Here is a 24,825-nt window from a genome sequence, read left to right as displayed (position 1 = left end):
CGAATAAAAACAGCGAACGATCCCCGAAGAATCGCGATGAGTTTTATCGCGGGATTATTTTAGCGGCGGCATGCTAACGGCGGGAACAAACAGTGCGACTACCAGTGCAACAAGTGCACAATAAGGTAATCGACTGTAGTAAGGAGAAATTACGGTCCATTACACGCCCGCGTCTCAAACGTTGCAGGAATTTTTAAGTTCGCTTCGTTCGCCGCGGGCGATGTAGCGTATTTAGACTTGGAGCGACCGCCGGTTGCAGGCAATTCTCCAAGGCTGTTGAGCATGCAAGGGATATTTGCGATGTGATTGTAAATAATACATTAAGGCGCGTTACAATTTCCTTATCGCTATTTTCAATCATCAGAAGTGCCCTCCATCAAAATGTAAAATGCATCGCCTCTAAGTTTCTTCAGATACTTCCAACATTCAAATTTACTGCATGTCTAAGGATAGACGAATAGATGGGAATTAAATAAACAATATGTGAAACAGATATTCCGCAGAAGCTGCAAAATATGTTCCGAGTTTCAAAGTTCGCTTAGCATCTCTAGAAATAAAACCACGCGTGTATTTCAAGCTACAGTTTGTCGCGATAAAGATGTATTATCTTTCAATATTATTACGTCAAAAAAACTGGCCGCTTTTTTCATAAAATATTGAAAACCGTCCTCCTCTCCGGGGAGAGATAGAACGCGATTTGAACTGCGACATTAAATCTTCGTTCAAATCTTCGTTCTTTGTATCTATAAAACCATCTGATCTGTGGAGATCGCTGCCTTTTTCGACTCGACGGAAACTAAAAGTCGCGTATTCAAACTTTTATCTTTATGGAACTTTTAATGCACGAATCGCAGGCTCTTTAGACCTTTAATTTTTCTCAATCATCCATTTAAATGCGTCTCTACGGATATCAAAATTTTTATAACGATTTAAAATATTCGCGGGTATACAAGAACTGCGTCTGTGCAATCATCGTAAAAAGCAATCGTTGCTCTTTGATTTCGCAAGTACGTATCGAGTCCTTCGACGGCGTCGTTAACGGCGACATCCGTGAAAGGGCTCGGCTACAATGGTCCGCGTAACGAAGTACTTTCTTTTCTAAACAACTCTTTTACGACGAATCAGGTGACGCGAGTCCTGCGCGGGTTGCTTTTATCATCGCACTAACCTCGCGAGATAAAGGCGCCATCCTTGAAGAGGCGTAAAAAGAAACGGACGTTCTGTGAGCTTAATGAGATGGCTCGGGGCTCGCCTTTCATCGCGGTCGGGAATAAAATCGTAGAAATGGCGCGTTGACTCGTAGAAATGGCGAGTGTCCTTTTTTCGTCCCGGTCTACAGGAGGTAAGCAAACCGTCTGTCACGACTGCAACTATAATTAACTCAAAGCAGATTTTTCGCAAAATCGTGCGTTTTTTTTGCTAAAAAGTACCAACAAAAAATACAAGGAAATTAGATAGAAATAAAACTAAGGAAGTATCAATAAAAATAATGAGAGGAAAATTTCGATAAGAACAATTTTGAAAGAAATCAATAACATGTCTAAATACAAGAGTCAAGCAACGCTGCTTTCTTTTTAATCTGCCGTACGTATTTCGAAGTCTTATTATATGTTCGATTTTATCTCTTTAAATGTAGCAACAGTGGAAGATACTGCATTAATGTGGCTACATCCACCACAACACGCTCCAATTGTTGTAGAAACCAGACGTGCCAGCATTTGATTGATTCTTGCGGTCAAACTTTGCACCGGTAGATCAATTTTGCTTTTTCCACTACACGTGCTATCTAGACACGTCTATTTGTTGCATCAATCAAAGAATCACTATTCACCGAACGTAGCAATGAATAACACATTTATTGAAAAAAGTAGACACCTGCGATGTTTGCGCATCAACTCGGAATCGAGCACGAAAATATGAAAGAATGCTGTTATTCGCAGAATAATGCAGTTCGCAGGTTCAATAGATAAAGTTACATTATACACAACGTGAGTCAAAATCATCGGATATCTTTTGGATCGCAGAGAGCTAAAGAAATTGACGACTGTTTCAGTATATCAAGATGTACAAAGTTATTGTTTTAGAAAGTATAAGATAGAAACATTTTTCGAATATTTTAATTCATTTTATAAACACGCGATTGCATATTTAGAATATACTGCGTGATCTTTGCAAATATCTTCGTAAATATTATAAAAAGTCGAGCAACATCGACGCTATCGTTCAAGGATATTGGAATTTACGACAAGGAACGTAACAATTCCTTGCTCTTGCCGTTCCGACGAGCTCTGATATCGCGCGCTGGGATGAAAATCTCGTTGAACCTCCTTGTGGCAGGATCGCGACCGGGCGACCGGAGGGGCACTTTAGCCAAGATAATTATGCAGGGTTCCAGAGGTGCTTCTATTTGGGGCCCGCCGGAAATCTCAATATTATCTGCTTTGCGATTATTAATTTCGCGTACAATGCCGACACGATCTCACGAACGTTCGTGACCCAAAATACAAATTCTCGAACCATAGAAACCGGAACTCCGGGGTTGTTGTTTTGGTCTTAATAGCACCACGGGGTAGTTTGCAGCCAACGTGGCGTGGGTAACGTCGACCCTTCGCACTAAGATCTGCGTATCGACTGGATACGACGAAGTGCCACGACGATACGCTGTTTCCCAGTTGTACCGTGACGTTTCGGATTAGAGATAAGGCGTCCTTAGCGCTTGGCGGAATTAACGGGCAACTCCTGATTTCTTGTTCACCGAAATAACTATCGACTAGTGGATTTTAAACTAATGCTTCGTCGTGAAATTACGAAGAACAAGTTTCCGGAAAGTCGTCGTTGTAAAATATGTATTTATTATAAAAATTTAAATAACAGATTATTTTTCTACATACTTGCTTACTTCGTCACTTTCTTTTTTTTTCATAAACTTTTCAATTTCAACGCTAAAAGCAACGGCAGGAGAAATTCAAGAGATTAAGTTAAACTTGCAGGATTGCAAAGTGAACCGTTAGTTAAATTAAACATTAGTCCCTCCCGAGAAAATAACTTTACTTACTAAAACGTCAAGCTTGTTGCGTTTACAGATGTAGTCACTTTCGTGCACTTTTGTGAATACATGTGAAAACCGGTAATTTAATTGAGGAGTTAAATCTACGCCCGCGGCTGATGCCACCATTAATCCCCCTAAAAATCAAACTTTCTACACGTTTCTCATTTCCGACGACGCCGTACTTCTGGCCAATCTTTTCTGTGAGATTATTTATTCGTAGCCCACGCGGTCTCTCACGCTATGGGCCATATCTTCGAGAAAATTACTTGTCTCCCGCGCAGACTAAACGCCGCTCAAGCGGCAAACTTTAACCGCATTATAAAATTCACTTAAAACTTTCAATAAGTCCCCCCAATTGATACCTGAATGTCCGCGGAATCGATATAGCGTCCATCTTTTTCCCGTACCCCGGGGATAAATACTGTCGATGGCCGTTATTGATCGGCAACATAAAGTCCACTGTAGATTATTATCTCGCCGGCGCATCCATTTCTCCATCGTAGATTATAGATTCCCGGGTCCGTGTTCAATTTTCTCGAACGGCCGTCATAAATCTCGCTTGAAAATTGAAGGTACCCTCCTTTCTCGTCCGACTGGGCCGAAAGGGGTATTCGCAGATTCTCGCAGTCGGTTTTTTGCCGCTCGTCAGCGGTTCCCGGACTTTTTTTGTTCGGTCCACCGCCGTCGCTGCCGCTGCCGCCGCCGCCGCCGCCGCCGCTAGCGCGTGGAGTTTCCGCCGAATAATTACTTTGCATGCCAAATCTCCATCGTGACTACCCTCTCCGGTCGACGTGACGGATAGCACCGCGTAAATTAAAGCATCAGCCGCATACTATCCTGCGCGTTTTCGCGCAACGCGATCCCGAAACGAAATGCCGATATAGTCTCACTTGCCTCGTGAACGTGCAATTCACGGACGGGCATTTTTCGGTTTCCGTCGTAGAAAAAGCCCGGGAGAAGTTGTTTCGCGGAATCTACACGCTGCCACCGGCAGAATTCGAGCGCCCTTCTTTTTCTCGGGTGCCGAAGAACCCCGAGGCTCGAATAGCTTCGAAACTGTCGATTCAGGACGGCTTATCGAGGCAATTAAACTTTCCCCGCTGCAATACGACGGGAAAAGCTTCGCGTGAATACACACGTATACGCGCACACACACGTACACCCGCATGCAAGCATACTGAGCGTTCGAAGAAAGATATATGCGAGCCATTTATGCTTGTAGAACATTCTAAGTGACTTTTCTTTGGCAAATATCGCCGGTATAAATCGTTCGAGTTGAAAAATACGATAACGAAATACAAATATCAATTTCGTAATCAATTAATTTTGCAATTAATTATCATTTCTATTCCTGTTTTCTACCGATGCAAACCGTTTCATGTCGCACGAGAGTAATAATGAATGAGCTAGCGGCGGATAATGTCAGGTCAGACGAAATTATCCGGCGGCCTAAGCTTAGACGATTGGCCGTGTCGATTGAAATCGATAATTAGACGCGCGTAATCGGCCGTTGAATCAATTATAAGGCCGCGGCCACCGATTATTGGCCACTCGGTCGGCCGATCGCGGGTTTATACGGCCGGCGGCGGACCGCGGACGAAGCTGCATATGTCACACGCTGCATCACGCACACGTCCCGGCTCCGAGGTCCGGCCGGTTACATCCTCTCGACCGTCACCCTCTACTCGTCGGAGGTCAAGTCGTGTTTGACAGCGACACGTTTCGAGGGTCATTACACGCCGGACGTGCGTGTTAAACGCGCGCCGCACGGGGCTCACTATCAAAATTCTGACATACGGCCGGAATATCTGGACTCGTTAACTACGACCGCATAACGACTGATGCGCATCGCGTGGTTAAGACATTATTCGTCGTGAGACATTATATTCGCAATATATTTCGCGTATAAGTGAAAGTATCGTTAATTCTCTCAAATAACTTATTTAACATTCAATAGATTTTAATTCTTAATAAAATATATTAATGGCCTTTAACAAAAATAAATTGCTAGTATTTGAACCTGCAATATAATTTTAATAGCTTGTCCAAATTTGCAAGCTGACAGATATTAGCCTTTTGTACATACCAAAATATAAACAAATTCACATTTGAGACGTTGATGTGGTTCTTTAAAAGAAATATACACGGAAAAAAATAATTCACTGGCACAGTAAATTTTATGCTGTTATAGCAAAACATGTTAGTTATTATATGGATAGCAAAGAAATTTGTTACGGATGCTAATTTTATTTGCGGCAAATCATTTTGCAAAATCTGCAAATCTGTTGTTATAACAAATTGATTTTAACTATTCCATCAAAATTTCTATTGGCAGCGACAATTTTGCTGCATTAGCAAAATACATTTGTTAGAAAAAAATCATTTTGTTGTAGCAGCAAATTAATGTGTCTTTACGAAATAGATTTTGCTGACATATCGATATAATTTGAAAAAATTCACATCTAATATGCAATAGCAACGACGATTTCGCTGCGATAGCAAAATTCTTTCTTTCCGTGTAGCTTGGAAAGAAAAGAAAGCGATTAATATTAAATTATATAACACGCGGCGTAAGTCGAATATATTTCACGCTCCCTTCGACAACTTTTGTCGCACTCAAGCCATTTACTCCAGATGGGAATAATTGATAGGTTCGATAGCGAGATGTTAGTGATGCGCGCAAAACTCAATTTAGCCCAGCAGACACAAAGGCGCGACAGAGCGAGGATTTATAGCCACGGGTAAGCTCCGCGCGCGGAATCGCCGGTACGAATCAACATTATAATAAGCTAACGTGAATTTGTTTCAACAAATGCAGGAGGATAATCGAGAGCGTGTTTAATCGGCATTTCGTAGCGCGGCAATAGTAGTTCATAGCACGCAAGAGTGCATTTGTTTATTCAACGAGCGATCCGCCGTGCTTTGTGATACAGCGATGCCTCTACGCGTCTCGCTTGGAAAATTGTCTATGTAGTCAATAAATTTGATATGCGGCAATTACTGCGATAGTAAACAGGATTTATGGAAAAATTATGCACAATTAACACCGCGAGTAATTAAAGTACGATAAAACGTATATCGCGCGCGATGCACCGGAACTTCCGAGGTTGATTTTATAAAAGTATTTTTTTTTTATGAGAGTACGTGTTTCCCATATGATAAAACATATTTTTTCCACATTTATTTGCAATATTATTTCGCTTCAAATTCTTTCAATGTGTGTACGGCAAAACCAAAATTGGAAGAGGCGTGTATCGCGCGGATATTACAAATGGTATGGAAATGAAGCGGCTGCCGCAATCAGCCGTAGCGAGATGCTCGAAAACGTGTATGTGATACATAATCCTCGCGCTTTATACTTCGGGGTCATAGAATGCACCCGTTACGCGGGGGGGAAGAAAAGTTATATCTTAGCCGATAGCACAGAAAGCCGGTGAAATCACCTTAGTTTCATTTGCATACAGCTCATGTTGACAAAGTCAACTTTTGAATAATAAAAATATCTATCTCTGATTTTTATATTAAACAGGCATAACAAACGAACTGCATTTAATTTGATAAAAATATTTTATACTATTTGTTATACGTATTAATCATTAAATCAACATTGGATTAAGGTATGTAACTTCCATCATAGAATTTGTCGAACACTTCTCCTTGAAAAATCGACATTTTCCATAATACGGATTTGTTTTTGTGAAAGAAATTAGCATGTCCTTGCGGGGAACACGACGTATCGATGAAGCAATTATCTAACTGGCTCGACTTCACTTACTAGTGCGATCAAAGGACGCGGCGCGATGATGACAATAGATTCGACTGAGGAGGATATCTTCCATGCCAGTGCCTTCAAAAAATGTGGTAAGTCAGGAGAGAATTATGCGAATACGAAGAAGCAAGTCACTGGACGCGCTCCGAAGACGCGACGGAAAGGATAAAAACAGACTGATCCGTTACTCAAACGGAATGTCAATCCATCGTTGAAACTGCAGCCGCGAACCAACAAAAGACATTCCTTTCGACCACTCGTCTGAATATATATAACTTTTGCTCTTTTTTACCTTATCGCTATGTGGAGCATCGCCGCTGGCACCATCGCCTCCTATTTGCCTATCTCCTTTTCATCTTTCTTTTATCAGCTTGGTCGATGGCTGCTCCTCAATATTTTCTGGAAAGAGAGCAACTTTGCTAAAATAAAAATTGTACTTATCAATCAACGCATTTTTCAAGAAATTTTGTACAACAATTTAACGACAAAAGATACAAATTCACATAATATTTTCAAGTTTTAAAGTGCGCTAAACCATTTTCACGAAAACCAATTTTCCTGGAAATTTAAAATTACATTTAAAATTGTACGATCAGCATTCTATAAACATTTTATAAAATTTAATTTTCAAACTGCTACTTTCTTCTTAATTAGTGAAAAAAATATTGATGAACATCTAGACGGGTTCACTAATTACCCATTGTTCTTAAAAATGCAATTTGTTTCGTATTTATCAAACTGTATTTTTGCATCCCCGCGATTTTACTTTATTCGTATGCAAATATTTTATTGATTGCGCTTCCTCTTTATCGAAATTCCGAAGTTTTTTGTTGTTCTTCTTCTTTACCCATTTGTTTCTCAACATAAATTCATCCGATTTGTCCAGGCTAGATTCAAACGCCCAAAGTTCATGAATATTGAAGTTACTCGTTATTTCACACATTCAGCGGGAATCCAGGGGGATCTTTAAATATGCATCGGAAGGATTCTTCCTCATCACGAAGCGCCGCGTAATATTCATGTCGATGGAAAATCACGAACAGGAATTATTATTACTGGAATATTAGACAAAATTTTGTAAGCTGTTTTCAGCGATAATTATTTTCTAATTCATATCGCAAGATGTAAAAAGTGTGAGCACGCCGCATTTCGATGGATCATATAAAACCTTGCAAAACTCTTATCTAAGTCGGGAGCGTTACATTCCGCTTCGCGTACTGCACATTCGCGCCACGAAAAGCGCATAAACCAACCGTCTACTCCTCGCTCTCACGAATGTTTTTCATCCAGACTTCTTGGCGAATTATCATCTCGCGCTATTCTTCCTATCTGACATCGATCTGGCAGCGAAATATCGCGCAGACACACCTATGTCAACCAGCTGGCAGACTGAACCTTTTCGATCACTTTGTGTAAAAAAGTAAAAAAAAATTAGTCTCCCCTTCGCTTGACGACAGAAATGTCGTAGGAAATTATTATTAAAATTACACTTGCGGTAACCGAGACATTTTACTGGGTGTCGTAAAACACGGAGGTATCGTGCCGTCCTATAAAGTCGTTTACGTTCGCAACCAGCCTGGGGGGATGAATAATAATTTGTGATTCGTAACGTTCACGGACCAGAGAAACTGCAAGTGGCAATGATGAGTTTGAAATCCTGCTACGTTCTCCCACAAATGAGAATTTTTAATACGATCTGGGATCGAAGAATGGTGCAGCTTTTGAATAATGCGATCGCGGTAAGAACTCATATCTTTGATATAAATGCGTCGAAGAAAGAATTTATAATTTATCCGTTCGTTTATTTATCAATATTCTACGGTTCACTAATAATAGATAACATTTTTAAAGAATAATTTACAAAAATTTTATAAACAATTACTGTGTAAATGTACAAAATGTATAAAATTTAAACAGTTATTGAAGAAGATAATCACAAAATAATTTAAGCAACCTATGTTTTCATTAAATAGCGCATCAATACAATTTGTATTGTGAATATTAAATACTTAGAGGTAAATATGTGAAAAATATTTATCGTTATTGAAATTCCATCTCTTATATCAAATTCCTGTTAACTGACGTTAATCTATTAAACGCCGATTTATGTACTAATGCATTAATCGATGAAAACAGCGGCCATTATCGGCGCAAACGACCGTTCTATTTTTCCTAAAACATCTTAACCGTGCGGCGCGCCCGACATCCCCTTAATCCCGATACACCCGTCGTCTCCCTCCTGGAACGAAATCCAGACGCGTTGAAGCATACTTCGTTTATCGCCCGAGGAAACGAGATCTTCGCTTCCTCGTCCTCCGGTTTCCTCGCTCGTAACGGCGAGCGTAGCAAACGTTAATCTCCCCGCTAATGTCCGCAGCTCGTACGACGGTGGCCACGAAAGGAACTTAATCGCGATTGTTAACTGGAGCGGTGCCGAATTTTCGCGTAGCCGACAATGAGTACGGCAATGACGACGACCACGACGACGACGACGACGACGAGAACGACGACGGCGACGACAACGATGTCGTCGAAAGAGAACGGCGTATATTCTCCGAGTATAGCCCGCTTTTCTTCCCATCTCACAAAAACCACCAACCGACTACTTCTGGTCGAAAGTTTCCGGGCAGGAGCGTTGTGTCCGTTCTTCGCTCGCATTATCGCGCCACCTCCCCGCTCCGTCGCATGCCTTTCTCCTCATCGCCCCGGCTACAGCGCGCATCAGCGAGATAGACGAGGCGAAGTTCGCGGTAGTAGATGGCGAGAGCGATGTACGGAGAAGTACGAGCGATGCCGGGTGGATTGCTCGCCGAAAACTGCGCGCGGGGCTAAAACCTAGAGGCTCGGAAGTAATAGTAACGACCCCGCCAGTCCGGTAGAGCCGTCTCGTTTAACCTTTATATCCATGACTTATGCGGGTCCTATTTTCTATCCGGAATCCCGCGTAAATTCCGTCCCGGTGCTAGCTTTATCTCTGTCCCTTCCCGGCCGAAGCTTTTATTGTCTCGCGGAACACGGACACGCGCATAACTCGGTCAGGACTCGGTGTCTTCTTGGGCGCTGGCTGGAAGGTATTTGCGACTAAACGCGACGGGCATTTACATGAAAGTTGAATAACCGACCGACTCGGTGCGACTGGACCAGCGCTCGGCACAGCGCTCACCGTTTTTCAAGGGAGGGCGATATGTAACGATGGCAGTCATTGCGTCTAGTTTAATGCAGCTTTGTCGTGAAAGTTGTACACGCTGGTCAAACATGACATGATATCCATGTTACAAACACAGATCACACCCAGCAGGGACATCAAAACAGAATTTATAGAAGTAAAACCGCCATCGAACGTATCAAAAATATTATTTTTTTTACACTTTTATATTTATCTCAATATGATTTTTATATATCTTTTTATCCATTTATTTTTTATCTCCAGGCCATTTGAAAAATTTTAGTATTTTATATATTTCTTTTTATTATTATCGATATTCTTATCGACTATTATCAATTCTTGTACTTCGCGTAAATCGCTTCCAGTCAAGGATCTTTGAGGTTTAAGATAAATCCATATCGATATCCAACATATCTGCGAACCAATCTACGAAGTGAGATAACCCAGTTGGGAACGACGACAATTCGTCGTCATATTGTTGGATTGGCAGCGAATCCTCGACGATCCGTCACGGTCAGACACGTCGGGCGTATTCGTTCCCTTCGTTTTCATTGCACATGCATCGATTCATCTTCACCTACCTATATATATATATATAGGTAGTTAGAAAAAAAATCTAATAGCATCGATACAGCGATACGAGGCCATTGTGTCACTGGATCGAGAGTTCCTCGAGCGTGGATCATCGACGTCGTTTCTCAATTCTATGGATGTACAAAGACCCGGGATATTGGAGCATCGAAACAAAGATAAAGGGAAAAGACATTTTTTTCGACGCGCTTTTCGCTGTCTGAATCGCGAATTGAATTCAGATCTGATAACTATCGCTGGAAAGCCGTTGCTTTTCACCCGGGTCGCTTCAATGCCATCTCTCTCCCCGCCTTCGACAAGCGACGCGTAAGAAAGAGAGAGAGAAGATCTATCGCGGGAAAATAGATTTTCCGCCAAGGGGAAAGGAGAGAGGAAGAAATGAAAGGGAGTCATTTCGAGAAGTCGCCGACACGCCCGGCAGAGAAAGCTCTCGTCGACTAAGTGCACTTTACAAAATTCAAGTGCACCATCCAACCTTCTCCAGTCGAAGTGACGTCGTCGCGGCCGGCTAACGTAGCTCTACGCAGTTGATAAATATTTTTACACCGGCTGACCCTGCCGAAGCACGAGGGTCGTGGAGTTGCGGTTGTCACGACGGCGGGGGCCGGAGTGGAACATCTAAGATGACAAGACCTGATGTAGCGAGAGGGCGGACAGCGAAGGTGGGTAGAGGTTTTCTCGCGCGGCACACGTTTTCCAATGGAGATCCCAGCTGTGTGATAAAGTTCATTTCGCTCGCCCGACCGGCTGGTGACGACAGTATCTTCCTTCTTTCTACCTCGCAGGAGATAGCGCAGACATCCAATCTCGTAACAGCGCAGTACGAAGACGAGAACGATTACCGCCGTGTGAAAATTGAACCGCCGTTGATGATCTACTGGACTTCGCAACGGGGTTACTTTGAAGGAAGTATAGCGCGGATAACGCGGATTTATTTTTGAAAGTCGAATAAAAAAATGGAAAACTATATTGAATATCAAAAAAAAATTGTATGCTAATTCTAATATTATAAATAAACAATGATCGGTATTAATCAAAAATTTTTGTCATAAATTTATTACTTTAATCAACGCTTGCTTACGGGAACAAAATTTACTATTTGGAATTTAATAAACAATATATTTGTAAAAAATTGATTTGATTTCAAGTCAAATTTTAGGGAAAAATGTATTTTCAAATATTTTCCACAAATGCTATTCGTCACCTCCGATTTCATATACGAACAACTCGCGCGTAATTGGCGATACGCGAATGCGAGGAAATTATTCTCGACCCAATTCCCGTAGTACGGCGGTTAAGCAATATTTCCCAATATTATTCCGACAGATCGCCGTGTACTGTGCCACCTGCACGCGCGCACCGAAATACGACGCGCATCCGTAAAAACGGCGCCGCACTTTCGCGTTACCGCGGGTCGGTCCGGGTGGGCGTACCGATATTTTGCGGCGAGCGATCGCACGGCGGTGTCGCTTCACCGCCTTCCGTCAGACGCGGAGATAAGGGCACGGAAATCCGACATGAGGCGTGAAAATGCCGCACGGCGGAATCATAAATTCGCCAGAGTATTTCAGGACGCGGGACCGTACACCTGATCCGTCTATACGCTTTTCGAGCAACGCTCGACGCCCTTTTGCGCGCACCGAGCGAAACTTAAACTGCCGGCGTTTTTCGACGACGATTCGCCTTCCTCCGCCACGACTCCCTCGTAAAATAGCGCACCCTCGCAAGTGCTCGCGACCCTCCTCGTTCCTGCAACATCGAGACATCCTGCCAAATCGAACCTCGTAAATACGAGAGCGATCGCGCTGTAGCACGCCTGTACGCGCGCGATAGCTTCGTACGCGATTTTTCCTCGATCTGGCCCGAGTGTAATGAAGCTTTTTATCGATTGATGAACACCTACAATCTACTGCAGTCATCTCTTTTTTTTAAAGAAGATAGATTGTGAGAAACGATGTTTTCGGCTCATTGATTTGGTATCTGCCATTTCGTAAAGACTTTTCTCGCTTGTGCGGAAAATCTCTACAAATGCTTCCTTGGTGAGTTCGGATTTTTGTATAGCACAAAGTTACAGGGAAAGCAATACTTCGGTATATCCAAAGTTGAACAGCTCTTTAAACTTTTCGAGTTTTCAAAAAATACTTATCTTGAAATAAAAGTGCAGAAAAACTTGCAAAACAATGTTTTGTCGATAAAATATAATTTCATCTTTTTCTATCTGTCATTTGCGCAACTTTTAATTACGACTATCAATAAACCAAAACTCGTAACTTGCTTGCAAAATATTTTTTTATGCAATCCAAATAAGAAACCACAGAATTAATTAAACAATTCAACAATTTAAAAATACGCGAAGATTTCTTTTCATCCAATAATCAATATTCACTCTTTATCTGAAGATTTGAAATGCACGTTTTATATGTTGAGATTTTTAAATATTCAAACGCCTCTAAAATTTTCTTTGAAACAGCATCGCACACAACATCAAAATCATGCTCGTCTGCAATACGAACGAATAGATCACGCCAACCCGACAGTCGCGAGACGTGCTTCACGACGGTGACTGCTTCGCTTACGAACTGTCGTACACCCTTTAAAAAATTGAAATACAGCATCCGAGAGATTTAAAAATGCTGCCGCACTATGGCAGTTTGCGGCTCCTACTCGCACAATCATTCATTCCGGAAAGAGAAACGTGAGATACTGAGGACCACGACGATTGTTTCCGGGATCCTATCCGCAGCCTCATTATTTTTCCCTTCCGCAACGAGCAACGAGCTCCTTTGGATAGAAAACGCGGGGACTCGAGACAACGGAAGAGAATCCACGGCGTCTCGTAATCGCGAGCACGATAAATGAGTGAGCTTTGAACGATCAGGTATTCTTGAAACTTGCATCTAATAAAGAAAATTTGCAATTGTCGATTGGCCAGACAAATCGAAAGTATTTGAAACGAGTACTCAACATTGTCGAACCAATAAATTTTCTTAATAATGCCAAGATGTTATTTCTACTTTCAGAAGCATCTTTAAGCGCACGAATGATACTGGACAAAGATAAATATTAAGGAAAGAATAAAGAAACGGATATATTGACATACGGAAAGAAAGATCTGTTCTTTGAATATTTTTAAGAAAGCCATTAAATTGCAAAATGTAATTTATATAAACTAAACGTGTTTGTTATTATTCAGCTGTCAGTTGCCGCAGTCCTTTAACATTCCATTTTTTACAAGTCAACAGCCATCGTTTTGTCTTGACGTTGCAACCCACCATTCGTCTTATACCTCATATTGCAGTATCTGCAGTTGAAAGAAGTGGGCGATATTTTTGCGACAACCTCCGTAAGTTAGACGATACAATATAGCAGATAAGTAGAACGGATAAAAAATACGAGTCCCCTCTTATTACGAACATTTTGGGGGGAAATCGCAGCAAGCGTGAAATTTTTGTAAGCACGTGTATGATATAAATCAGAGTTAAAATGAAAGAAAATGAGATTAAGACAAGAAACGAGAGACCATTACAAAAAGTAGAGGGACGAGAGAAAGGTAACTGCCAGGCAGAGACCGGGAGGAGGGTGCAAAAATGACTCCCCCTGCACCCTCCCTCACTTATTTACGGTAGTGAAGCGAGCATCTCCCCTCCCCTCTCATAACTCTCACAGTAATTATTATTAAGTGCCCTATCCTCTTGCCCTTCTAAGTGATTGTAATTCATACGCGACCTCGCATTTAGCACGAAATAAAGCCGAATTAGGATGAAATGCATATTAATCGCCACGTGTACGGTAAAGAGGCACGCTAAATCTCATTTATGATATACAGCAACTCGCCCAGTGGGTCACTCAAACCCAATTTTTCACGCCTCGAGCCTCCGAAATCTTCGCACTGCGGCGCGACCGGAGAATGACGATAATAACGGACAAAAAAAAGTGGAAATTGCCCGCAACGCCGGTCGCATTCTATCAAATCACTTTCAGAATCCCCAATCGGATTCATTGTGTCGCGAATCGGCCGTCGTAAATCCGCTTGTAGTTACGTCGGCCACCGAAACGTGCCGAAGCGGCGAAACGGATCTTAGGCAGCAACGCGTCTGCTCGCGCGCGATACCATAAAATCTCGACACGTACTCTCATAATTATTTCCTCGTTACTTCATGCTGGGCGGCCCTCGTCCCCGCGGGCGGCGTAAGTCAGTTAACGTCTCTACGTTGGCGCCAGCTAACTGGCGAACGTACCCTCGTACGTAACCCACGTACCTGCTGCAACGGCGCCGACGCCCCTCGGTGGACCACCCACTTACTCACCCCGAGTTTTCCTTCTTCCTCTCCCTCCCTCCCCCCCCCTTCCCTCCTTCGCCCGCCCACATCATCTCGTCGTCTTACTTTCCCTCGTTTAACCCTCTCGGCTCTGGCCTGCGAGAGGACTGCGGGAGTGGAGCACGCCTCGGGCTCCGGAACCTGCAGAGTGCAACGCTTTATGAAGCATTTGCAGACGTGCTCGGCGTGCAAGGAACCGGGACTAACCGCTAATTGTAGACGCCAAAAGAGTTATTACGAAGAAACCGGCGAGAGTCAACTTCTCGACTTTGTGGTATTCAGAGCGAGTAGCTGCACGCCATCCTTTATCCCCTTCATCGCGATTTTCCTGTCTGATAGGTTTTCATACGGCAGCTACGGAAATGACTGACTGTGTGTGAATCTCTGTACGCAAGTTGGAAATGAGAAAACCGGGCAAAAAATATTTTTAGATCTTGCATTGAATAAATTATATTTCGAAATAAAATCGTAGATATCGTTAGAAAATTTTTAATAATTTAATAATACTTGATATATCTGTATGTATATATGTTTGTTATACATTTGTATATTATAATAAAAAAAAGAAAGAGTTTTATAATCTTTATCCCTTTTGCAAACTAAAGCAATAGTGTGAACCACTAATTTTGCTTTTTTATAAATAAAACGAAAAGTTCTGTGCGGGATGCGCGTGTATACACTATGAAACTTTTATCATAAATCTCTTCACCAGACAGAAAAAAAACTACAAATAATCGTCGGCGCACTGTTTCAGTGAATCAAACGTTTTTTTTTTTATTTCTTTCGCAAACAAATGTATATAGACTATATAACAAGGGTAATACAACGTTTTATGAGAGATTTACGGAAATAGTTTTAATAAGCACATTAGGAATTTAATTGCACAGTTCGCAATCGCGTAAATTTCCTCTTACTTATTTCCTACACTCATTTTCGTAATTTTTCAGAAAATACGATTTGTCTGAATGATATATAGGATCTTTCAGTCCAAAGTAAATAACGGATTCTTCATAAAATTTTGATACAAAATTATCCGTCATTAATCTTTACTTTGAAAAAAATTGAAAGTCTTATAATACCTGTGTAATCAGAATCTTCATATTATGAGCATAATCCAGATGGCGTAAAAATCTAGTAAAACGCGAAATGCGATGTGAATGCTTCAATTAACTTATCAAAGTAGCTCGGTAACAGCGCGCTCGTAAAAGCCTGCGGTCGCGGTCGCGCGCGGCTTCTTCCCTCCATTTTACAACCTTTCACCATCATTCACTCCGGGCCTTCTCTGAGCTCCGTGCATCCTGCACACTCTGCCGGGATGCTTGTAACGCGTTGATTCTCGCAGCGTGCAGGCACGAACGATCGCGCCGTGGAACGGAAGCGCGTAATCGTGACAGAACAGAAGCCACCGGAACCGCGTCAACTATCGGCCGTGCGGAGCGAAATTCGCGTTTACAAAGCGACCGTTTGTCCTGGCTTCGCATACGAACACGCATGAGCGACCGAAGGCCGCACGGATAGACGAATGTAACGCAGCTTCGCCCAGTTTCGCACGCTATCCGGACGCGGCTATCGAACCGAGGCCGATCCGAAACGACGCGCATCCGCAACTTCGTAATACGCAAACGGAATTGCAAAACGATAGACAGACGCGAACGACCGCTTGTCAGAATACACCACGCGGCGCGACGAATGGTGAATTCGATGAGTACGCAGTGCGGAGCTGCTCTGCATCTTTATCGACGTTATAAAGGATCGTTAATTTCGTGATATTGGCAAAAATCACAGCGGAATGCTTGTTTGATATTTCTTATTAACGATTCATTTTCTAGTTATTTTATAACGTAGCTTACAAATATAAAGCACACATTTTTACTGTGATTAAAGAAATTTTATAATATATTTGTATAAACTTAAAAAAAAACAAGAGGAAAAACAATTTAATTTCTAACATAGAAAAATTTACATGTCATCGAAAATAATTAACACTTTTATCGGATAAAATCGATTGTCCGAAAAAAACTGGAATATTCTACTAACCCGTAAAAGCAGCAACTATCGATATAGCACTTAGAAACTATATATTTGGAATTTATATAAACTATATATTCAGAAATTATATTTTTAGAACTTTGCTGTATTGGTTTGATCGAGACTACACAGACCTCTGCAAAACGCGCAGCTCTTCGGAATTCTTCTGATCTCTTAACAAAATATTGTCCTCCCAAAATACTTCAGATACTGCACACGAATTACTACTTGAAGTATCATCGAGGATGTTCGCATATCAGAGATAATCACGATATGCACAAATGAATTGATTTCCACAATAGAACGTTACGCGATCCGGTTTAATCTCTGGCGAACTGTGACCACCGAACGCATTATTTGCGGACATATCGCAGCACCGTCGCGGATGAAGCAAAGAGGAAGAGAGATTCGATCACGCAATCAGTCGACAGGGGCGAAAAGGGAGAGCTTTGTATTATGCATCATTGCTTCCAGGCATTGTGCTTGATCCGCAATAGGTAATCATGTGATCCCATCTTCCGATGAGTTTGTGCCCGGGTCACAAGCGGGTTTATATACGCGCTTAATAATAAATCACGCGACACATTTATGTGATACAAAAGCATTGCCGCCCGCATAACTACGCGCGTACATTATTTATAGGACGCGAGCGTTAAAAATATTTTGCATAAATGTCACAATATATTTGTATCGCTCTAATTTATCGCTTTAAATAGCGCGCGCATAACCATTCGCGTGCGCGAAAAAATGCGACGGTGATAAATTTCAACGCGTAATAAAATCACTATTTTACACAATTGCCGGGCGGCCCCGATACGAGTCGCTAACTTCCGCCGGTCGGAAGTATTTCCCAGGCATAACCGTGACACTCTCCGTGTCCTAAGCCTCCGTATCTTCGTTCGCAAATGCCGCGCTCAGCCAGAGTCATCCGCTTCTGCACAACCGCATCCGTGGCGCGCGTTTCGCTCGCAACTCGCGGGGAAACTCGGATGTGTGCTTGCGCGGCCGGAAACTTGCTTCTCGCGACGATGGGAGTACGGCGTAGTCGTAGGCGCTCCAGGAAATTTCGAACAGCGGTTGCAGTCCGCCACGATAAGCCGCCCTTCAGGCGAGACGGCCCGTTTAAAGCGAGGGAACTTAGCAGACGAGGAGCCGGCGCGCTATCTACCGCACGATCCGACGTAATATTACACCGGCGCTTTTGGGCTGCTTATTATTCGACATTACGCTATATACGCAAGGCGAAGAAGTAAGATACAGGAGCGTGGCGAAATAAGGAGAGCAACGCCGCGCGGTTTCGCCCCCTCATGTTGTGGGACGAGGCTCGGAACTATATATCTCGGAGGCGTAAAGCGGAAGGATTAAGGCGCGCCCCGAAAAATATAAACTTTAAGAAGAGTGCGCTGTCCTTCAAAAATGCAGCTTCCCATTATTTTTTATCTTTTTATTCGTTGTCCAAAATTTAAAATTTATAAAAAACAAGCACACTGTACAAATTTGCAACGTAGAATATCGATATAGATGTGGCGGCAAATAACAACGTGAAAAAAATAGTTCTTCAAGTTTTGTTCTCGATTTTTGTTATTGGTCTCCGCGTAGAAAACCAGTTTTGTTGCAAAGGTAAAGAAAGTTAAGCTCAAACTGCCACAGGATTCTTAAGATCCACTCGATAATCTAGCCGGGCGGCGAAAAGTACCTCACACGATACGCGGGACAAGTGGCAACGTGATAAAGGATACGTGAGACGACGAGGCGTGAAGTCGACGATAGGAGGAATGTGACGTGTCATTAAACTCGAGAGCAAAGTTGTATTATCGCCCTCTCTCTTTCTTTCTCTCGGACGTGTCGTCACGACGATAATGTCGTCGAAAATATAGGTTTAATTTTTGAACAACGACGGACACTCATGCTTTAATATCGTGCGCTGCTAACTATATTTTTACACCGGCGCGAATTCATGCGGGCAAAAAAAAAAGCATCGCGTGAAAGCGTGACCTACTTGAAATGACAGTTTCGCGCATCATCCTCGCATGCTACGACGTAATATTTGATAGATGGCCGGTACATTAGCAGCAAATTTTTCACGGAACTCTTGACCCGATACGTACGTACCTATCATAATATCATGGTACGACTGGATCCAGGTTCTGATGCTCGCGCACAATGTTACATGTTACAGAGGTAATAACCCGCGCCGTTTATTATCTCATCTGGTAAGGTTCTTCCATTTCGTTTCGTATCCACGACCGACGCAGCTGATTCCTCGCCGAATAAAAAAAGGAAGCCTTTACACGAATAGTATTAAAATATAATGATACCGTTATTTCCGGAGCGTTATCTTACCTCTACTTTCGAGCTTTATACGTAATTGTCCGTTTCATGGTGGCTGAGAAAGAAAACGAACTTTTCTGCGGCGATGACGCCCCGTCTGTGCGGTGTAAATAAATTACGTTAATCGCATAAACTTTGTTGAATGTTTAATGCTGACCTTGTTTCTCAAAAACATTCAACATCAATAATAAATTGAGTGTATCGGTTGCTTTTGTTTATATTACGGTTATTTAATCTGTTAGTAAACTCTAGCAAAATCAAAATTAGCTAAATCTATTAAACCCAGCATCACAAAATACAATTATTTCATTTAGATTAGGATTAATTGATGTTAGTGAACTCAGTCCCCGTATAATCGATAAATTGTACACGTAAATCGGCACGTTCTTTCGCCGTGACGAGCGAGCTTTCGTCATGGCGTTCCATTCGATGACACAAAATGTTACATCAATATTCAACGGGGCGGCTTGCCTAGCGCGCGACGAGACACGACCGGCGGGGAGGGTGAGATCGGTGAAATTTCATCGGTCTGATTTCAGCGAGCGCCGAGATACATTCATGAAGTACCTTGCGAAAATATTGTGCGAGTTAATATTCGCTTTGTAGCGCGGACGCACTACGATTTTGAATAGTGACGGCCGCAAACGGGAACTAAACAATCGCTGCTCTTTCCTCGCACGTTCGCAGCGTTTACAATGGCCCGTAATTATCGACAACAAGTCTGGCGATACTGGGAGCTCGATGGTTATATAGGATGGTAGGTAATAGAATTTCCATATGTCAACAACGCGTTGTCGGGATCGCTCTGAGACGAAAAGTTCAAATGAACGTGGATCCAATTCAGAACAGCGTTATATATGTTTGATGCTGAATACTAAAAAATAATCCAGAAATTGCAATAACGTACTTTTATTTTATGACAAATTCTACACATTTTCGATTGCAAGCGATTTTTCTTCATTGCGAGCGAAAATGTCGAGGCATCGGAGGTTTCCGAGTTATAAAAGACTGGAAAAGGAAAGCTTTTCGTGAACTAAGCTTCAGGATGGCAAATAAATAACAGAGTCACATCCTTCAGTTAATTTCAAGTGGAAACTTAATAAAATTTCAATTTCAAGCTCAGCTGAAGAGATATATGATGTCGAAAATTCGAAAGATGTGAAAAATGATCATCCCTCTCGACATCTTCGCTGAAGAAAAATCGACTCTAAATTGAGTAAAGAATTTGTCATTAAAAGGACATTTGCAGATTTTGGACACATCTTGAATGTGAAGCAGATCCTTACTTTCTTAAATACTGTTTCAGAAATTAAGTTACAATTTAGTTACAATTTTATTACGCCATGTTTTGTAAAAAAAAAAAAAAAAAAATAGATTAGAATAATCGCTCATGTTTAATAAAAGATAGTATTTCGAAAATTTTTTTCTTACTTATAATTTTGGATTCTGTGTCAAAAATTAAATGACAATATTCGTCGCAGTACATTTCGCATAATTGCGTAACACGATTCTCTACTTCTCTTGTTTTTGACGTGCCCCGTCACGGGTGAATATTCAAGTGGCAATGCGTCCGACCTTTATTTTCCCCGCGTCCTTTCTTTCGTTACCCCTGTTTTCCGGGAATCGACATTATACAGAAGTGAGGAAAATGGAGGGGAAAAAAGAGTGCGAACGTGCGCGAAGCGCTGTCTGCTGTCGAACAATGCAGCACGCCTCGGTCGTTCGTGGGTGAAATGCTCGTGAACGCGCGCGGGTTAGGACACGAGCGGAACGAACGTGGAAAACGATCGGTCGGATGGCCGGGCACTATCGCGCCCGTTTCTCCGTCGTTCCGCCAACGGTCGTTTTTAATGCACTCTCTCTCTGTCGGCTATACCACCGCCATCACTGCCGCCGTCGCAGCAGCCACCGCCGCCGCCGCCGCCGCCGCCGCCGCCGCCACCGCCACCACCGCCGTATGGGCTACCAACACCGCCGTCGACGCGCCCATCGTTCCCCATCGTTTCTAGCGAGAATTGTCACGCCGCGCTCGAATTTATAGATACGCTTAATATATGTTCTCGTTCATTGTTATTCATCGCCCGACGTAAATAACAACTGCGAACCACCCGTGATATCCGGTTGAACAAAGCGCGAGGGGGGGAAATATGCAAGTCCCGCTAGGCGCGTAGAGATGACCTCTTGTGCATCTCTCTCACCCTCTCCCTCTTTCTTTTTCTCTCTTTCTCTTTGTTTCTCTCTTTCTCATTCTCTCTTTTGACCTTACAACCCGATATTCCGCGAATCCTCGTCCCCATTCTTCCGCCGTATCCGCCGTACGTTCGTTGCCGGTGTGCAATCGTATTTCACCCGATGTCCGGTACTTCCGGCCGAATGAGCCCGTAGCCGCTCCCGGCAGGCCGGCGGCGTAAGTTTTTGCGTGTACGTGACACGTACGTGACTGCGACGGCGAAGACGGAAAAAAGTCAGGGTCGCTTAATACCGCGAGATAAGCGTGAACGTCGACCCCGCGCGAACCTGGGGGCGACGGATGTTTGCTTTTGTAACTTTCGAACGTTTCAGCTCCGCGCACCGCTGGTAATTTTCTTGATTGAGTCAAGCAATGTAATATTTTTATATGGTTTATGGCTTTACGTCGGTTTTCAGCGCGTCGGATAAAGCACAAAAGCACATTTCACAAAAAGACCGACAATCTTTGTCGACGCAAGAGTTATAAACGAACGGACAAAGGGATAAATAAACGGGAAAAAAATGTTATTACATTCTCTTGCGGGAAAGATTTATAAAGAGCTCTTCGATTCAAAAAGGGACTTCGTCAAAAACATGTATTGCGACATGACTTTTCAAGTAAAGTCTTTCTGCCATTGTTAACAGACGTTGCATTGTTCTCATTACTTTGAGTGTAAAAAGTCATTGGCTACAATAATCATATTTATCATTCTAATTATTTAAATTATAGTTTATAATTTTTAACTAACACTGGCAAATACTGAGCGAGTGTTATTCAAATTGAAGATTCTATTACTAAATGGAAATTTGTCTAGATTTTCTACTAGTACAAGTGAAAGAGATACATCATTAACCGTAATACTGAGCCAGAGATGTTAAAATCTCCTTTAAGCTTAAACGTCTACAGGACGAATTTCCTTTTTGGCGCTAAAGATGTTGAGAGTCGAAAGAGAGTACGGAAATTGGCCACCGACCTAATCTCAGCCAAGCTTTTCAGTCAACCCGCGTTTCACGGAAAATTCGTGCCGGGAACTCACCGACGTTCTTGTCTTTGATAGTTCACAGCGCGCATTTCCACGTCGGCAGGCTGCGACGGAGTGGGACCTATATATGTTCTGTACGCCAGAAAGTGTCTGCTTTGCAGCGCTTCCTAAAAGCTTCCACCTCATTCGTCCCGATGTGAGCAAACCCTTGTGTGTATCGAGAAGGGTGAACCGGTAGCCAAAAATCTCGAGCGGAGGGTCTCGACCGCGCCAAATTTTTCCAACGGCTGCGGGTTGAAGCGGGGAAAATACTTCGAAATGCCCGAAACATTTTTCGAATAATAACGTTGCGACACATATGGAATACGGAGCGTTTCAAACAAGCGTGTCCGCGCCATAAAGAATAAGATATGTGAAAGTCAGACCAAAAAGATATTGAGACGTGATTCCGAAAAAATCAATACTTGTGTGTGAAAAAGATATGACGAATAGCGAGAGCTGTGTTTTGTTTTCTATTTATTCAATAAAAGTATTTATAATATCCAAATCATTCACGATCAAGTTAATGAAGGCAATCTAATTTTAATTTTACTTCTTTAAGCAAATTTTTATTTTCTAAGCAAATGGTTCCTTTCATTATCTGACTAAAGCATTTTTTCTTCAGCTATTTTTTTATACTTTCTCTTCCAATTAACACTTTTAATTCCGTTTATCTTTCTATTACTAAAACCAACAGAGGTGAGTGAGGCGAGTAGTAATAATGGACCGAAGAAATTAAAAGTCTCGAAATTCAGAATCTACCGAGAGCAACATTATAGAATATAACGTGGAAAGTTTCGATTAGGTTCATTCGGATTAGAACCGAATCTAAACCAGGTATCTCAATGATCTGGAATTTTGGATGCTATTTCCGAAAATGAACCTCATTGAGGTGATGATGCATAATTAATATAAATATTTGCAAATAAGTCTGTTCGAAATAAAGTTCTGTACAAAATACTGCAACAATTAACAACAGCTACGTTCGCATTAATACTGCGTGAATGATTACGCCTAGACAAGTTAGAGTAAACATTTGTAACTAATAGCTCCCTACTCTGACAACCAATAAAGCTAAATTTAATCAAAATGCTTACTCATGCAATGAAACTGAATTTAACCATACAATGATTGTTATACCTTCCACATTAATAGTTAAAAGCATAAATGTTCAAATGCGTTGTAATTAATTATCTCAAAATTATAATAAAATAAGCGGATTTCTCAGAACTCAGAAAAGTTGAAAATTATAATTATTATTTTAAAATCAGCCCATGTGCGCGCAATGTGCAGTATGGTGTTGCGTGCCATTCTAAAAGTGAATTTGTAAATCTTTTAAAAGCTTTCTCGTGATATCGTCCATCCCTGTGTTGGCCCACTTTGAACTACCCCCATGAGTCGAGCCAAGTTGGCGTGTTGAGTGGAAAACTCAATCTGCGATATCGAATTTTATGAGATATTACACATAAGTCGTTTCATGATTGCGCACTGATCGTCTTTATGAACTACAAAAATAAACTGTAATGCGGAAAAAAAACTTACATATAAAATTTTCAGATTTTTAGATTTCTCATTTTCTTGCATATTCATAGTTAATTTTTTTCGCGTAAAAATATACTCTATTTGTGCATAAATTTTTTATTTTAGCACTTTTGGCTTTCTCTTATATTTTTACTATGTTTTAAATTTTAACGCATGAAAATTTTGTTTCAAATATCGTGAACTATTGATTACCAATGCCAGGTATAACTTATATATATATATATATATATATATATATATATATATATATATATATATATTATACATATATATGTATATATGTATGCAATAGTTATATTGATTCCTTGTTAGTCTGTCGCAGATCTTGGTTCTAGAGACATTCTATTCATAAACTTCAAAGTCCTCGAAACTATTAGTTGTTAGAGGCAGTTAGAGTTGTTACAGACTAAATATTATTTATGAGTCGGATAAGTTAAATATACCTATTTAATTAGGTATATAATATCACAAATGGATTATTAGAAACAAACATTATTTTTATCTTAACAAGAAAAGCTTCCAAAAATAAAAATTTATTTCTTTTATCGAAAAAATTATCTTATATAAATAAAAAAATGTTTAATGTTTAATACATATTACTGATTTTACGCTATGTTATATTCAAATATGAATAATAATAAAACGAGAATTTTATAATAATAAAATTGAGTGAACAATGAACAATGGATCAAAAAATTATTACTGCAATTTATAATAATATTATAATAAAAAGTGGGATTTTCACATTTTAGAAAGAACGCAATTATATTTTATTTTAT

General features: G+C 41.4%; 1 protein-coding gene across 2 annotated transcripts in view; it reads right to left on the bottom strand.

Annotated features, from left to right (window-relative positions):
• LOC105672535 (protein artichoke-like) overlaps window positions 1-24,825 on the bottom strand; it is a 386,355-nt gene that overhangs the window by 267,299 nt on the left and 94,231 nt on the right. The window contains exon 6 of one of the 2 annotated variants that reach the window (XM_067353615.1): window positions 7,111-7,217. The exons of the other annotated variant lie outside the window; for it this stretch is intronic. The gene's annotated coding sequence lies outside the window, so the exon portion shown is untranslated. The remainder of the gene's footprint in view (window positions 1-7,110; window positions 7,218-24,825) is intronic. 2 annotated transcript variants of the gene reach the window in all.

The sequence above is a fragment of the Linepithema humile genome, chromosome 4, assembly GCF_040581485.1.
Source record: "Linepithema humile isolate Giens D197 chromosome 4, Lhum_UNIL_v1.0, whole genome shotgun sequence".
In the NCBI taxonomy this organism is placed as follows: Eukaryota; Metazoa; Arthropoda; class Insecta; order Hymenoptera; family Formicidae; genus Linepithema; species Linepithema humile.
Note: the sequence above shows the minus strand (reverse complement) of the source record. Positions and strands in the feature narration are given on the sequence as shown.